Source organism: Pleurodeles waltl, chromosome 7 (genome assembly GCF_031143425.1).
Source record: "Pleurodeles waltl isolate 20211129_DDA chromosome 7, aPleWal1.hap1.20221129, whole genome shotgun sequence".
Lineage (NCBI taxonomy): Eukaryota > Metazoa > Chordata > Amphibia > Caudata > Salamandridae > Pleurodeles > Pleurodeles waltl.
Genome location: NC_090446.1, coordinates 745,408,806 through 745,427,587, shown reverse-complemented (window position 1 = coordinate 745,427,587; position 18,782 = coordinate 745,408,806). Strand labels below are relative to the sequence as shown.

Genomic DNA, 18,782 nt, shown 5'->3' with positions numbered 1-18,782 from the left:
ACTTTGTAAATATGGCCTGTGAAAAAAGCCAATTTAGTGGTCCCTTAGAATTTAAAAAAGACACGATGGTGATGCTAAAGTGGAGCTAGGGGCTCTTAACCCCTTCACTGCCAGGCCTTTTCCTCTCAGGTGTCAGGCCATTTTATGACTATTTGGGACAGTTCGCGCTTAGGCCCTCATAACTTTTTGTCCACATAAGCAACCCATGCCAAATTTGCATCCTTTATTTCCAACATCCTAGGGATTCTAGAGGTATCCAGAATTTGTGGGTTCCCATGAAGAAGACCAAGAAATTTGCCAACATACAGCAAAAACTTTGTGGGGGGAAAAAAGGCTGCTGAAGAAAGCTTATGTTTTTTTCCCTGAAAATGGCATCAACAAAGGGTTTATGGTGCTAAAATCACCATCTTCCCAACTTTCAGGAACAGGCAGACTTGAATCAGAAAAACACATTTTCAACACAATTTTGGCATTTGACTGGGACATACCCCATTTTTACTATTTTTGTGATGTTGGCCTCCTTCCAGTTAGTGATAGAAATGGATGTGAAACCAATACTGGATCCTGAAAGCCAAACATTTATAAAAAGTAGGTAAAATTCTGAATTCACTAAGGGGTCATTTGTGTAGATCTTACAAGGTTTTCTTAAAGAAAATAACATCTGAAATAAATAAATATTGAAATTGAGGTGAAAAAAAATGCAATTTTCCTCCATATTTTACTCTGTAACTTTTTCCTGCGATGTCAGATTTTTTAAAGCAATATACTGTTACGTCTGCTAGAGTCTTCTGGTTGTGGGGATATATATAGGGCTTGTAGGTTCATCAAGAACCCTAGGTACCCAGGGCCAATAAATGAGCTGCACCTTACAATGGGTTTTCATTCTATACCAGGTATATAGCAATTCATTTGCTGAAATATAAAGAGTGAAAAATAGGTATCAAGAAAACCTTTGGATTTCCAAAATGGGCACAAAACAAGCTGTTGAGAAGCAAGTGGTTATTTACACATCTCTGAATTCCGGGGTGCCCATACTAGCATGTGAATTACAGCGCATTTCTCAAATAGACGTCTTTTTTACACACTGTCTTACATTTGAAAGGACAAAATGTAGAGAAATCAAAGGACAATACTGATTTTCTGTGTTCCCACAAGTCTCCTGATTAAAAAGGTTATCTCACTTGCATGGGTAGGCCTTATGCTCGCAACAGCAAATGCAGCATGGACACATCACATTTTTACATTGAAAACTGATGTGTTTTTTTGGAAAGGGCCTAGCTGTGGATTTTGATCTCTTACTCAGCCGGCACACAGGAAAACCTACCAAACCTGTGTATTTTTTAAAACTAGACACCTAGGGGAATCCAAAACGGGGTGACTTGTGGGGCTCTGCCCAGGTTCTGTTACCCACAACCTGGGTAGGCCTAGTGTCCGCGAAAGGAAATGCCCCAAAACACAACTTGGACACATCACATTTTCCCAAAGAAAACAGAGCAGTTTTTTGCAAAGTGCGTAGCTGTGGATTTTGGCCTCTAGCTTAGCCGGCACATAGGGAAACCTATTAAGCCTGTGCATTTTTGAAAACTAGACACCTAGGGGAACCTAGGATGGGGTGACTTGTTGGGCTCCCCCCAGGTTCTGTTACCCAGAATCCTTTGCAAACCTCAAAATGTGGCCAAAAACTATTTTTCCTCATATTTCGATGACAGAAAGTTCTGGAATCTGAGAGGAGCCACACATATCCTTCCACCCAGCATTCCCCCAAGTCTCCTGATAAAAATAGTACCTCACTTGTGTGGGTAGGCCTAGTGCCCACAAAATGAAATGACCCAAACACTATGTGGACACATCAAAATTATCAAATACAAAACTACCTGTTTTTGCGGGAGGCACCTGTGTTTTTGGTATTGGGCTCAGCAGCCGTACAGGGAAACCTACCAAACCGAAACATTTCTGAAAACTAGACACCTTCAGGAGTCTAGGGACGTGTGCCTTGCGTGAATCCCCCAGTGTTTTCTTACCCAGAATCCTCAGCAAACCTCAAATTTAGCTAAAAAATCACATTTTACCCACATTTCTGTGTGGGATCACTGCACCGGGACAAATTTCCTACCACCCAACTTTCCCCTCAGTCTCCCGGTAAAAATGATAACTCACTTGTGTAGGTGGGCCAAGTGCCTGTGACAGGGAAGAGCCAAAAACATGTTAAAATTGAGGGATAACCAAAACTGGTCCAAAAGGGCAGTTTGAAAAAAAAAATGTAGGCTGACATGTGGGGCATAATTTGTATCAGTATAGATGAGACAATGCTGGGTGGTAGGAATGTTGTGGATTCCTGCAGATCCCGGAAGGTTCCATCACAAAAATTTGGGAAAAATGTGTGATTTCCAGCAAAGTTGGAGGTTTGCAGGGCATTGTGGGTAAGAAAATGGTGCGGGGTACATGTGAAGCACACCACCCTGGACTCACCCAGATGTTTAGTTTTCAGATGTGTCTAGGTCTTATGGATTTTTCTACATGGCAGCGTCCCAAGTCCAAAACGTGCATCCCTCACCATTCCAAGTGGGACGATTTTGACAGTTAGCGAAGCTCTCATGTCCCAAATGTAAAATCAAAACCCAAAATAATCGAATTTTCTCTTGCTTGCTGTGGGATAAGATGTTTTAGTGTGCGGGGGAGAGCTGAAAGACTGTTACCCTCTTCATTTGGGATGGGGGTATAGCCATGCCCATACTCGTTGGTAGCCACCAACCCAATATTTGTTTTGTAATTCACTGACATCTAGTAGGTTTTCTGCTCCCCCAGGGAGTGAACCAGAGGTTATTGCCCCATGTGCCCACCAATGGGCAGAACAACTTTGGCCCATTTATGGCCATAACCCCACCCTCATTTTTTTTAAACAAAATATTTCCTGGTCTCTGGTGGGCTTTATGCCCACCTTTGGGGAAGATGGGCCTTCCAAAAATAAGCTGATCTGCCCCCAAGGGGGGCTAAATATGGCCAACAGTAATGTGCCCCCATGGGGAACAACCATTGCCCAAGGGGCTACCCCCTCAAACAAAACACACACATACACACTCACCAATCCCCGGTGCCTAAGTGGTTTCTGCCCCCAAAGGGGGCAGATCGGCCTAATAGAAATTGGCCGATCTGCCCCCAAAGAGGGCAGGAATGGCCCCATAAAATGTGCCCCCTCTGGGGAAGTGACCCATCCCCTATGGGGTCACTCCCCTTGTGTGAAATTGGCGCAAAAAAAAACCCTGGGGCCTAGTGGTTTCTGCCCCCCATTGGGGGCAGATCGGCCTAATAAACATAGCCCGATCTGCCCGCAAGGGGAGCAGAAATGGTCTAAAATTAATCCCCCCCCCCAGGGGAACGACCTTTATCTCAGGGTTCGCTCTCCTCATGGAACCTGACCTAAAAAGAAAACACCCCTGCTGTCTAGAGGTTTCTGCCCACCAGGGCAGATTGGCCTAATAAAAAAAGGCTGATCTGCCTAAGAGGTCACTCCTCATGGTTAAAAAATAAAACAAACAAAAAAAATAATTATCCCTGGTTTCTAGAAGTTTCTGCCCCACCGGGGGCGAATCTGCCTAATTAAAATAGGCCAATCTGCCCTGAGGGGGGCAGAAATGACCTAAAACAAATTTGGCCCCCCAGGGGAGCGACCCTTGCCTAAGCGGTCACTCCTCTCATGTGAAACTGACCTAAAAACAAAAAATCCCTGGTGTCCAGTGGTTTCTTGCCCCCCTTGGGGACGGATTGGTCTAATAAAAATCGGCCAATCTGCCCCCAAGGTGGGCAGAAATGGCCTACAATCCATTTTGCCCCCAGGAGAATGACCCTTGCTTAACGCTTGACCCTGGTGTCTAGCGGTTTCTGCCCCGCCTGGGGGCAGAAATGGCCTAAATATAAACTGCCCCCCCTGGGGAGTGGCCCTTACCCCAGGGGCCGCTCCCTTATTCAATAGTAAAATATAAAAAAAACTATTTCCCTGGTGTCTAATGGCATTTCTGCTGCCCGCTCGATTGCTATTGGGCAACAGAAATGCTGAGAGAGACATGAAAGGAGGGCAAAGGCCTTCTCCACGTGATTGGATAAGCTGAGCTTCAAATGCAGAGGGGTAGGCCTCCACAGGAGGGACAGAAGGGAAGGGGGTGGAAGGGGATAGAATTCCCCTTCCATCCCTGCCCAGGGGATAGGGTTGTGAGGCCCCGAGGGCCCCTACCTGGACGTAACAGTCATGTCCTGGGCATCCGAGCGGTGCTGCCCAGGACATAACCATTACATCTAGCGCATCCAAGGGTTAAATATGCCACAATGTGTTTTAAGTCTGTTTTTGAACTTTTTGGGATGGGCTGACTTCAAGAGCATTTCCCAAGTATCAGTATCTGAGCCAATTAAACAATTCATAAACTTTGTCTAAGCTATAGAGCTTGCACTTTATCATTTCTTTTAATGGTGCCCAAACCCAATCGGTGTGGAGGTTTGATAGGGCTCTCCGTTATTTTCCTTTTTCTTCAAACTGGAACTTTTTTAATCCATTCACTTCCTTTATTTTATTCTCACAATCCTGAGGCTCTTAAATGAGACTGGCACAACTAAAAGAATGTTGCAGCCATCTCCCTTATCATGGAAATTATAATGGGACTGTAGTGGATCATAAGCCCATGCTGAAAAATTCTTGGAAGGGTTTTTGAAGGTCGATTAGAGACAAGTATAGGAACCATTTTTGGCTACATTTCACACTCCTACTCCTTGTTTTGGAGCAATCTCCTCCTACTTCTCATTCTTGGGGCCGCGATATACTGCAGGGGACTTGCATTTCTTGCATTAATAAAAGAGGGGAGTGGGCTACTACTTCAGTTATGGGGGTTGTAACTGGGATGCCTCCTACTCTAAGCAATGTCACTGACTTCTGGAGTGCCTAATTGTAAGCAAGTGCCTCTTTTGAGTGGTCACTCCCATTTTTGGTGACGTGATACTGCTGTTTATTTCAATCTGTGCACTTGGACACTGCTAACAAGGCCACAGTGCATGTGCTCTGCCCCAAAACATGTCAAATTGGCTATCTCCTAATAGGCACATTTACCTTTCCTATAAGGCCATGGTATATGGTGTTCAAAATACACTCACACACGGAAAATTAAATGCCACTTATGGAACAGAGTACTAGTGTGCCAACCACTAGTGCGAGCACATAAACATGACTCTATCCCTCCCACTGTAGCCTAGCTGCTGCAGTTTAAAATATCAAAATAACCTCTTTTTGACAGGAGAAAATCTTACTTTTAAATATTTATAAATCACATTTATGTAGGCCTTGTAGCACACAAGGCAGGGTGCTTGGTATTTAAATATAGACCACGTAGAAATGTAATCTTAACATGTCATTGCAGTGATTAGCACCCAAAAGCTCTTTTCACTGTAGCAAGGCTGAATAGAACATAGAGAAACAATTGGAAGCAATATCAAATATTAATGCAGCTATCTCTGAAAAGGGAACAGTTAGAAAAATAATTAAACATCTATTTGAAATATTTATTAAAAGCCCAACTCAAAGTTGAAGTTGCATTTTAATACTAAGGAAAAGGGACTTTTAGAAAGTTACCTTTTCCTCGCATGAAGCTCCTCGTGGCTAATCTGTATTAGCCCTCTGACTGTAGCCCAGCCAGAGAATGATAAGGCAGTGTGAAAACTGTCCTAATGCACAGACATAGGTGGTCATTATGAACTTGACGGGAAAACCTGCAGTTTGGCGCTGGCTGTCAACAAAAGACCGCCAGCACGCAGAACCCCCCGTCAGCCACATAATGAACATTCAGCTGGGCCGGCAGGCGGAAACAGTGTTTTTTGCCAGCCGGCCCAGCTGAATGCAGGGCCTGAACATTGACGTTAGTTCCATTGGGAGCCAGCGGCAATGTAACAGTGCGACGGGTGCAGCAGCACCTGTCGCGCTTTGCACTGCCTGTAAATCGGGCAGGGAAATGCGCAATTGGGCTGTGCATGGGGGCACCTGCAGTGCCCATGCCAAGTGCACGGGCAGTGCAGGTGCCTCCAGGGGGGCCCAAAGGCACCCATCCCACCAGCCTTTCCCTGGCAGAGTTACCTGCCAGGGAAAGGTTGGTGGAACCTGAAACATTATCCGGCGGGCAGCGCTGCTTGCAGCACTGCCCTGTCGGATATGTAACTCTGCCATCGCCAGGCTGCCTGGTGGCGGAAGCCTGGCAGTGGCGGAGTTACAAAAGTGGCAGTTCCGCCATGTATATTATATGGCGGTATGTTCGTAATGAGGGTCATAGTCTTGGTTATGGAAATGTTTTTTGTTTGCCTGGCAGGAAGACAGACTGGAGTGGGCCCAGGAACATAATTTACTTCAAAGGGGCCTTCCCTCTCGCAAGCAAATGTTTGGTGCCTCCTGGAAAGGCCCCAGCTTTTATTCTCACAGTCAGACAGGTCCCAAACCCAGCAGGAGGAATGTTGCCCCCAAAACCAGTTTGAAGTGACCAGAAAGAAAAGGCTTGCTTATTATCCTGGCCACATCCCTGGATGGGCACACAGACTCTGCACAAGGGGAATAGGATTTCTCGAGCCTGGATTTTGAGAGTGAGAGGCAATGTGGTATTATTTGCAAAAATGAACTGCCGCAAAATCATTGAAGAAGACTCCTGAGAAATGTTATCTCGTTGTACAGGGAGGCACTAAGAGTCACCCCCCGATCAGCTGGTGCCAGGCATAAATGTGGCATCCTCAGCCACCCTCTTCAGAATCATCTGGACCTGTGGAAGAACAGCAGAAGGACTGCAATTGCTGTTTGAGACTTTTGAGAACCCAGAAGGACTGGAACTGCTCCCCCTTTAACCCAGGACAAATAATTGTGTGTAATATACAGGACCATAAAATGCTGAAATAAGCCTTTTCTCTGAGGTACCTAACTGCCCAATACTAAGTGAGCATGACCAAGACTCTACTGTATGCCTCTGCTGAAGTGAGTCAATCCATTCCTGAGGCTCCAGGACATTTGACCGTGTCAAACTGGCTGTGTCAAACTAAATGTCTCCTAACACCTCTGACTCATCATCAGATACAGCTACAGTCTTGCTCCACTGAAGAATTCCAAGTTCCAAAAAGAAACTAAGTGCAGAGGTAAAATTCTGGAATAAAACAAAGGCATCACAAGTATCCAACATGTGAGAAGACTTTCTTGGGCACACATTTTTAATTTCTTCTGCTGATAGCTTCTATTGCCAAAATCATTGTCTCAAGTGGGACCTTGATCGGCACCTATGCTCCTTCATGAGGTCTTACTCAGATGCAGCCTGCTGCCTTGGACCACTGAAGATTTTGACTTCCAGAAAAGAGAAAAAAATCCAAAGATAAAACCTCTGATCGAATTTAACCTGACTTGTGTATTTGACCCACTCTCTATCATGACAGACATCTTGTGCCACTTTGTGCTTTGGTGCTATTTTTCCCTGAATTTTGGAAAATTCAGCTCTCCGGTTTTCCCTTATTTGTTTTTTTGTTTATTTTTGGTGTATTTTGTTCATTATATAATTCTCTACTATTCCACATTGGGGTGAGCTCTTTATTGTGAGATGTTTTTAGCTTTTAATGAGTTGTATTTCTAATGGCTTTATACATTTTCTCTAAATTAATCCTGTCTGCTCTATGCTATATCTACTGGGGATTGAGCTCAGATTTAAATTACTGAAACATTTAACTGGAACTAACAAGACAGAGACTTTATTACTTGTGGTGGAAATCGAATTCATCCAAACTAATAAACCTCTTTCTAATACTATCTGTAATATTTAAAGAATTATTAGTGCCACTCTGTGCTACAGATTGTGAATCTGGGCATAGGCGAGTGAGAATGTGGTGAATTATTTTCTTGGTTGATCTCGGCAAGCATTGAAGGATCTTTGCACAGTTATGAATGAAAAACACTGCCATAGAATGAAAAACTACAGCTTGCACATGGGTAATATTTGGTGGCATTATCTACTGTCCAGTGCATTTTTGGGTGATATTTCTTCCCCCCATATTACTCAGAAGGTCAGATGAATTAGGCAGGGATGAAAGAAGCCTGTGCAAGAAAATAAGACATAGGGCCTTATTATGAGGCTGGCAGTCGGACCGCCTCACTGTGGCGGTTTGACCGCCACATTACAACCCTGGTAGGCAGACCCGCCAGGAGATTGCCATTCCTGCCAGGAACAGTGTTCTCGACGGGGTCATGGTGGTAGGAGTTGTAATCAGCCAGGGCAGCACTAAACTCAGTGCCATCTGGCTGATTAAAACCCCCACTTTCTGATAACCTTTCTATGGCAGGACCCCCACCATGAAAAGGATGGTGGAAAGGCAGCACCAGGGGCCACGGGGGCCTGCACTGCCCATGCCCATTGCACTGGGTCCCCCTGCCCAGCACTGGCAGAATGCGCACTGTCTGCGTTGCAGACAGTGCACATTTGGAATGTGTGGAGTGCTATGATATTCTCCTTGGATCCCTTCAAAGGAGCCATACCAATTTCCTAGCACTGTTCCCACTGGGCAGCTCAAATGGGATGGCGTATTACAATGTTCCCACCGGTGAACCCAGCAGGAACATTGTAATACACTTGGGGGGGATGTCACCAGTGTGACAGTGGCGTCCTCCCCACTGCTTTGGCGGTCCACTTTTAGGACCACCAAAATCATAATGAGGCCCATAGAATGAACTTGGAATAAGTCTTCAAGTAAAATTCTATCTTTAATGTGAGAGGGAAGCAATAAAACATTTCAAATAAGTGAGCTCCACAAGAACGATAGCCTCTTGAATCGATATAACACATATTTATTAACATGGCCTATAAGCCCAGATGTAAATGTTGATCTGCCTGAAAATATGTTTCTTCATGAGGCTTTATTGCATTATGAGTGTAATACACAGTTATAAATGCACAGATCCTTATTTTGAGAAATCTCTCCAGTTTTGCTAAACCCCTTTCTGATTGCACATGACCCGCATATGACTTCAGTACATACATCAGCAGTCCAGCACACCAATCTGCTGGATTGGAACACTGGGTGGAAGGCTGTCTGAGGGAATCACTGGAGTTGGGTGCTGGCAATTAATCTTCTTTAGGTGGTCTGGTACTCATCTTCACTGAGACCTGTACTGGCTCCCCCTCATGGTGTTGAAGTTGTAGGTGAGCCAATCTGAAGACCACCTAGGAAATATCCCTTCTCTCTAATTGGGATACCATTATTGTGTGAAAGAACTAGTAAAAACACAAACTATCCTCACATGATTAGACTTTTATGCCACCATATTTACTGCCACAGTATTCCAATTTGACAACTCACCATGATCCATACACTGGCCCCATTTCGATGTATAGCCCTGTCACTACCAATAAGTATACAAAATCACTGAGTATAGGTATGCAAGAGAACAGAATTACATGTGACACGATTAGATTGTGTTCTGGCTATACAGTCAGGAACTCCCTTACAACAAATTACTTTGAACATGCCTATTCCCATCATATTGGGCCAGAAAGGTAAATCCTATCCTCAGCTTTAGAAAATGGACTGTACTGACCATCACTGAACTAGATACCTAATAGCAGCGGTTCCTTGATCACCTACAGACATTAAAAAAATGAAAGCAATTGTGAAGAACAGGGGCAAGGACAAGGTCACACAGAATACAGGGTAAGATACAGATCATGCTAATCTAACCTAAAGAAGCAAAGAATATGAGCATTAAACATTTTTACAAAGTGGAAGTTGGAAATGACCATCTTTTGTGAGTATTGAGCCAGAGATTTGCCTTCTTTTGCTGGAACCATTTTTGTTGGTCATAGGACTTTGTTCAGTTTTCTCCTCCTAACCAGTGGCACAGTTCTTGTGCTGTCTCGTTTAAACTTGGTAAACCTGGAATACAGCTAATTCGAACATTGCTACTACAAGTACCTAGGGCCTGTAAAAGAAATGCTATAAGTGGACTGCAACACTCATTGTGCCAGCCTCTAAAGAAGAACAGCAAACTTTGTCTCCTGGCCTGCCCTTGCAGCCTGTGTGTGTGTTTTTATTCACCATTTCAGCAGGCAAAATACTTATTTTCCTAGGCCTACACCTTCCTTTTTAATACTTATGTCACTCCTGAGGCAGGACCTAAATACCTATAGGGCAGGGTGCATGGTGGTTAAAAAGTAGCAAATGTATAATTAAAGTTTTACATGTGCTGGGACTAAAAAACCTCCAAAGTAATTTTTTCACTGTGGCAAGGCGGGATTTCCCTGTTGAAAAACACTGGATTACATCAAAACAGTCTGTAATGCTTACCTTCAGTTTGGGAATAGACAAAGAGAGGAAGCCCTTTAACCCCACTGGACCAGGGACAGAACCAAAACCGAAATACAAATATCCAGTAGGGATAGATACACAACCAAATACCTCAGTGAGAACATAAATTATTCACTGAAAAATGATTTCTTTATTCGAAATAAATCAATTAAATAGAATTATGCTTAGTGTCTACAGGTCACACTCTTGCATCTGTGTGACAACTAACAACCCGATAATCACCAAATGAATTATACAAACAAGAGCCTAAAATAACAAAAGCCAATAATGAAGTGCTATACATAACAAAACAATGTTAAAAACATATGAGCCAATAGTTCCTTTAAGCACCGTTATATTTTAACCTTTAAGCTGCTTAGCCATTCAGTGGCAAGCAGTATTACATCGAGGTAATGCAAATAATGGAAAGGGCGTATCGTCCGTCAGCCAACAATCTACCACTGGTGAAAATATCTGATACGATCCAATGTTTTTTAACATCCAATTTTTCGAAAATTCCAACATGCATTCCTCCACTGTTGTAGTCGACACGTTTCGGCCTTTATAAATCTGGCCTCCTCAGGACATCAGGAACAGTGCCTTATTGGTTTATTAATACTGAATATAGCGTTCAAAAGTTTAATGCATCACAAAGATTGCAAACTATCTAATCTAATTTCATAAAGAAGAATCGATCCGCACTTGTCGGGCATTCTAAAATAGAACAGAGGTGAGCCAAGTGCTTGTGCTGTCTCATTTAAACATGGTAAACCTGGAATACAGCTAATTAGAACATTGCTACTACAAGTACCTAGGGCCTGTAAAAGAAATGCTATAAGTGGACTGCAACACTCATTGTGCCCGCCTCTAAAGAAGAACAGCAAACTTTGTCTCCAGGCCTGCCCTTGCAGCCTGTGTGTGTGTTTTTAATCACCATTTCGGCTGGCAAAATACTTATTTTCCTAGGCCTACACCTTCCTTTTTAATACTTATGTCACTCCTGAGGCAGGACCTAAATACCTATATGGCAGGGTGCCTGGTGGTTAAAAAGTAGCAAATGTATAATTAAAGTTTTACATTTGCTGGGACTAAAAAACCTCCTAAGTCATTTTTTCACTGTGGCAAGCCGGGATTTCCCTGTTGAAAAACACTGGGTTACATCATAACAGTGTGTAATGCTTACCTTCAGTTTGGGAGCAGCTAGAAACTTGATTCAATGACTCAATTAAATATAAATTTTAAATGCAATCCTGATGGTAAAGTCAGATTTCATATTACTGTTTTGGAAATGACGCCTGTAGACCGTAATCACTTTTATGCCTAAGCCAAATGTTCCTTTCTGCCAGTGTCCATTGTCACCTGACCTCTGATGGCTCCCTTGGAGTGTTATCTCTATTGCTACCAGACAATAGACAAACGTCTTGGTGTGGGAAGCGATGCTTCTCACCTGAGCAGATTAGCCTGTTAGCAGTACCCAGCCCCTTCATAAGCTTCAAGGGCTAACCTCTGGGCTATAACCAGCTCCTTCGTGACTACAACAGAAGCCTACCCTGTCACTGGCAGATGCAACTCACAGCTGGGTCTGCCTGTCCTTTGTCTTTCTAGTCAGGCTAGTAACAAACCCAGTTGGTGTAGAAAAGCTGATTAGAACCGGTTTTGGACAAAGGCATGCCCTACACCTACCAAGCTGGCACTGGACATAAAAGTGGACCCCACAGTCCTTCCCAGAACACTCCTGTGCTAGCCTGGATCAGACGAAGGAGTGCAGGCTGTCTGAAGAACCTGAAGGAAGAATGCCTTGAACCCAGGACAACAGAGATGACTCCAAGGGTCAGCTGACTGGCCTTCTGTTGGAGCTACAGGGACACAACAAGCTTCCAGGGGGTTCTCTCTCTGCAACTGACCAGTTGGACAGTACCAACTGGACCTGCTCTGGACCCTGTTGTTGATCTCTGCTAGAGCGAATCCTAGCCTCCAAGTGGTACCCATTAGCTCCTGGTTCCTTGGCTTCTGTTAGATTGTATTCCTCCTGCCCACACCTCAAAAGCTGGGACTCAGAAACGTTTGCCAACTTTTCCTCCAAAGAACCAGTGAAGACAGGAATCGCTGTTGAGCCAAAGTGGTTGATTTTAAATCAACAGCTGGATGCAACTTTCTCGTTTGTCACGCTGAAGGAGATCTGACTTCCAGAAAAGTTTCTGAATCCGACTGTAGAAAGCTTTATCAGGACTGATGCCAAATAGCAACCTGTCATCATTGAGTCCTTCCAGGGCACATAGGGGGTCATTCCCACCCGCCGCGAATGACGGAAGCACCGCCAACAGGCTGGCGGTGCTTCCTTGCCCACAGCGGTCAGAAAACCGGGGCCGGCGGTTTCCCGCCGGTTTACCCCCGGCTGGGCGAATCCGCCATGGCGGCGCTGCAAGCAGCGCCGCCATGGGGATTCTGAACCCCTTACCGCCAGCCTGTTTCTGGCGGTTGTCACCGCCAGGAACAGGCTGGCGGTAACGGGTGTCTAGGGGCCCCTGGGGGCCCCTGCACTGCCCATGCCACTGGCCATGGGCAGTGCAGGGGCCCCCTAACAGGGCCCCAGCATGCTTTTCACTGTCTGCCTAGCAGACAGTGAAAAGCGCGACGGGTGCAACTGCACCCGTCGCACGCCTACAACACCGCCTTGGGTAGCGCCCGCCGGCCCAGCGGGAAAGTTGAAATGGCCGCCCGCCGGGGTCAGAATGACCCCCATAGTTTGGAATTTTTCTACCTGTTTTTTCTCACCTTTGTCAGGGACCACACCAGGACCCCGCTCTTCAGCAACCTGCTGTTTTCGAGTCCTAATTCAGATCTAGCTTGCAGCTTTCCTAACTGATGACTTATTGATGACAACTTTTGCTCCAGAAACGTTTCTACGTTGGAAGGTAAACTTTCCACCAGGACAAACCTGGTCCCTGTATCCTACCCATGCCACATTAGGTTTGGCTTGAACATTTGACTTTGGTTAAATGTAGCCTGCCCAGACAACCACAATTGGCACTATTTTCAACTCAAACTCTAACAAGCATTTTCAATGCAACGGGGCTCGCATTTGCTCGAGTTGGAGCTATTTGTATTGTAAACTCCTAACCTAACTTTTCTTGCCACACAAATTAAAAGAAAAAAAACACAGTGCGATCGCGCTATGTAAAATGCAGTGCGATCGCGCTGAAATTGAAAATGAAAAAAAGGAGCGCAATCGCGCTATGTAAACTCCAGCGCGATCGTGCTGAGGGGAAAATTAACAGATAAAGTAGTCCAGTGCTGTGTAGGTGGGCTAAACACCGGAAAAGGCATGATGTATGCATGCCTTTTACAAATGAAAGCAAGCAGATTTTAAAGAGCAAGCCCAGGAACCAATGAAAGAGACTGACGTGACCTGGGCGTGGTTTGAAGCCCAAAGAGAGATTACTTTATGGAGAGAGCGTCTTGCGCTCGCCCATAAAAATGTATATCTCTGTTTCTACTAATTGGGGTCCTTCTATTTATTAAAATATACTCTTTGTTTCTAAATTAGTAAGGTTTTTGTGTTGTATTGTTTGAGTACTGATTGGATACTTTGCCTCTGGATTAAGCCTGACTGCTTGTGTGCCAAGCTACCAGAGGGTTAAGCACAGGTTTATTTACTGACTTTTGTGGTTCACCCTACAGAGATTGTGATAATTATTTGAGGTGGGCTCTCGCCTCCTTATGCTAATACTCCAATTTCTTACAATGGGTCTTCCCTATTTGATACAATTTGATAGTCCCACCTACTTTGCTTGTGTTTACTCAGATTCCTGTGAGGAAGTCTACAAGTTTAGGGCCCAAATCATAAAGCTTTATAAATATGCAATTTAACTTCTATAGTACTTTTAACTGTAAAATCTCTTTTGCCAATCACAAATAAAAGTATTTACTCATGCAGGTCTCTGTGTGAGTCAATCTTCTTCTAGGGGTTTTGAGTGAGTGTTTGATTATGACAATCCCATTGAACGTCTTTGCATGTTTGTGAATATTGGCAAACTTTTTCATGACTCAGTTTTATCTTGGAAATGGTGAGGATTTACTCATGACAGCTGCAGATATCAATACTTTTCCAGGCTGGCTATTGGTATCTGCTATATGAAATCCCAAAAAATTCTGATTATAGGGTAATGAGGCTTTTTAACTTGCGTGGACATTTTCGTATGAAAAAATATACATATACACTTCCAAAAGTTGAATTTACAAATGGATTTTGAGAGTACTCCTGGGAAAACTGTACAGTAATAGCTTCCCAGGAGTACTTGTAAACTAGAAACAATTCCTAAACGTATATGTAAAAGGAATCCTACATGTGTAGATTTATGTATTTTGTGACTCACCATTGGTCATTATCTGCTTTAGCTCTGTCAAGTTGAAAGATTATTCTTTGCCACTATTTCTGGACTTGTATTGGTTTGAAAAGCATTACTTGGCCAACTTCATATTTACTCTGGCAAAATATTGCTAATCCCCACTGATGACTGGCCCCGTCTGGTCATGTGAATTGCCAAAAGGCCTACTCCCGTTCTGCACTGTTCAAAAGGCATTTTTGTGCTCAATACCTGCTTGTTATTGGGAGCCTACTATTAGTCAATTGAATATGTTATGTCTGGAAAGGAGTAAGCCACAAAGATCCTGTTTCCTGCTGAGGGCAGTGTTTTAAAGACTGGAAGGATGGAAAAATATAATCACTATTGCTGGAAATGGCCTTTCTCCAACTGCAGATTTGAAAACCCCAATTCTCAAGTGGTTCAAACATGATTTTTGTCATGCAACCTTGGTGTAATGTTTGTATGTGCTCAATTTGTGTATGCTTATGTTAGGCAGACTCTAAAATATGCATTCCTGGGTGATAGGTCTCTTTCTAATGGAGCAAAGTATAAACATGTTTAAAAATTGTTGGTCCTCCTTGTTGATTTGGACCCCTTGTATATCTTTTTGTTTTTGTGAGGTTTAATTCAGTAAACCCCATATTAATCCCAGGGAGCAATCACCCTAGAGCCCTAGTAGTGAAATAGATGAGTTGTAGAGTTTTTGGTCTGTTGGTTTGGATCACAACAGTTATACTTCAGGCTAGGAACTAGAAAATAAATCATGTTGCCTTATCATTCAGCAGAATCGACTCTCAAATTGAGGCCTCTGGAACCTTCCTTACAGAGTCTTAGCAGTCTAGCTCTATAGCTACAGAGATTCCTGTATCCATGGTGTTCCCGGATTATTATATATTTTGACTTGCTCTGAACAATTTCCTAAATCATGTACCCTCTCCCAAAAATTCAAACGACCTTCACATTATAGCATCCAATGTTGGTTCGGCTTTAATATTCTTTTGAGATTTTGTGCCACAATTCCTCAAACCTATACATATGTTTGTTGATCAATGCTAATTACATCTTTTGTCACAAAACTGCTAAGTCCAAATGCAAGCTAAAATAAAACTTGATGATGAGTATTATTTTTTTTTAACTTGACCATTTCTAACACCCATCATGAGATATGACTTATGTCAGTAAGCTCCACCATGTCTAAACGAGTATAGAACCACGTTTTTATAATTTGTTCATTATTGTTCTTCAAGATGACTGATGGCATGTTGTGTTGTATCTCAATATATGTAATTATAATATTAATATTCTTGCAATTCAGAAAATGAATGTAATTGCAAGAATAATGAGAAATGTTTTCTCACCTTTCTGGAAAAAAGTTTTATTAACCGCCATGAAAAGGCTGGCGGAGAACAGGTGCAGGAGGCCACAAGGGAGCTCTCAAGGGTCCCACTTCCTAACACCGATGCAATGTTCACACTGAGGGCTACAGCATTGCTACCAGCTCAACTACGAGCCAAAGACAATGCAGTAGTCTGTTACCCTTTAGGCTAGCCAGTGGAACCCAAGGTTTCCATCTGCCAGACTAGCGGGAAACTCCTAATAGGTCCGGTGGAGTGGTCGCTACAATGGCCCCCCTGTTGGGAGTTTAACAGGCAGACTTTCCCACCCACCAAACTCAAAATGAGGGCCTCTGAGCCTGATTTAGAGTTTGGTGGATGGGGTTACTCTGTCACAAACATGACAGATATGCCATCCTCCGCATTACGATTACATTATAGCCTATGGAGATCATAATATGACAGACAAGATATCCCTCACATTTTTGATGAGCAACCAGTCTGCCAAACTTTAAATCAGGCCCTAAGGTGTGAAGGGAGAAGCGAGGGAGAGGCAGAGCATTATATTCCAAAAAAAGGCACTAATAATTATAGCAAAGCTGCCTGGATTAACTGCAACTCTGTTTTGCAAAAGTGTCATACATATCAAAATTAGGGTTTTGTAAATAAATACATTTTATAAACCAAGAACCATAGTGATCATGTGCACGCACCCAGCCACTCTGAGAAAGTGTTTTTTTCTGTTATGACTCCTCACTGTATATGTGTAAATAAATTCATGAATTTAGCATCCAAGAAATTAAACTATGATTAGGAAATGAGTAAATAATTACGTTGAACTACACTTTTGTCTACACCATTTGCATGTTTTACAATAGAAACTGAGAATGAATAACATAATGTGGATAAAATAAAGGTATTGAAACTAGCCACCCTTCCCCAATTGCATTATAAAAGTAAACACATGGGGTTTCACTGCAATTCTGTTACTATGAATGAAACAAAAATTATTTTCATATTAGTATCAGTTTCCTGCACCAATGCATTCTCTGAGCTACAATTATCATTTGATTACATTGCATTTTAACCACAGGTGTTAATGTTTTCATTGACTGTAGCTCTAATATGAGCCATTAAAGGCTTTATGCATCATCCACTTCACCGAAATAAACAAACCTTCAGGTAAAACAACCTAGCAGCATGTGGAATTATAATAGAAATTATATAGCACTGAAAGCAGTCAGCCAGTATTGAAGTAATACTCTTTTACATGGGTAATTATATCTCGGCTTCTAAATATTCTAACATTATTGAAAAAAACGAACAACAGACATTGTGGGAAATTATATAAAATAACAATGGTTCTATGTAGATCGAGGATGGGGAGAACAGTGAACTAGGAAATTCAGAGACTTATTTAAAGTTTGGCACGGTGATCTCCATTCCTCCAGGGTAGCTAGGCAAGGATTCAGCTGCTGTGGCAAACTACAGCCTGTCACGTTTAGAGATGTCTGCTTCTGTGGATGAGTCCTCTGTTCCTTCAAATGAGTCAAGGCAGCTCCTTAGAAGGTACTAAAGTTTTCAGAGTGGGTCTCATATTTAGTGCACCTGTACTGCAAAGTATTATGTTTTTTAAATACAAACTACTAAAACAAGAGGAAAATAAAAGTCCTTGGCGTGCTGGGAATTGTTTTTACCAGTTTGTGGAGTCTTATATTTGTTTTCATGTTCCGGACTACCAGGCTTTCACTGGCCATCCCAAATAGGTATAAAGCACATTGAATCCTCAACCCAATATAGGGAAGGTGCTCAGGCACACTTTGACTGATGGCTCTATGTCAATTGGTCAGTCTGTCAAAGTTTCCCTCGGGAGCATTCAAGCTCTGCTGGTAGAGCCATGATTGTATGCCCAACTCCAAATAGAGTGGACCAGTTGGAGATTAGTTGACAGCGTACTCCTCCATGATTGTCAAAAGTTACATAAAACAATTGAACTCCATTCTCAGTTTACCCAATTTACCAAAATGCGTGATGCTGGACAAAGCATGTCATCTCTTTGCGCTTTGGTTCATTTACCTGCCTAGTACAGGAATGCCTAGAATTGTATGCGAAATGCCTGCATTAATACTGATGTAGAATAACTGTATTTTACAATTCTCTGTAACATATGTTGTTTTTCACTGACGTTAATGAACAACTGGAACAACATTCATTAGGCAGACCATGCATGCTCCCTACAGTTATGTCTGTTAACTGCTGCCCTTGGTGTTACTGGTACTGGGCACATCAGTAGGTCTAAGAGACGGAGTGACCCAGTATTACATGTGGGACACTGAGGGTCCCTTCCGAAATCAGCAACTCGTCTAGGAAGCGGTAATGAAGGGCCCATCTACCCTGGTTATTCTTCTTTTCACTCCCCGTACTTCGCCTGAAGACTCCAGCTGCTTGTAGCAGATGACGCCTCTCGGTGAAAAACTGCCGAACTACCTTAGGTGCTGCAGAGTCACGTCGGGTCATTCTCTCCTGTTCGCAGTCCAATCATCAGCTGGCACGAGGGCTCCTTGAATAAGGCTGATCATCGTAGCACTTCAAATGATGGCAATGAGATCTACTGGCCATACATATCTGACTGGCCTGGGAAGATGCTCAAGACCTCTTGCATTCCTCTCGGCCATTGTCAGCTATAGCTTCTTGTGCCAGAACCTACATGTGTTTTTAGAAAAATATCTTCAGGTCAAGCAGCTGTGCA

General features: G+C 43.2%; 1 protein-coding gene across 1 annotated transcript in view; it reads right to left on the bottom strand.

Annotated features, from left to right (window-relative positions):
* The window catches only part of TRPC7 (transient receptor potential cation channel subfamily C member 7), a 1,529,313-nt gene that overhangs the window by 1,508,727 nt on the left and 1,804 nt on the right, over window positions 1–18,782 (bottom strand). The window lies entirely within an intron of this gene.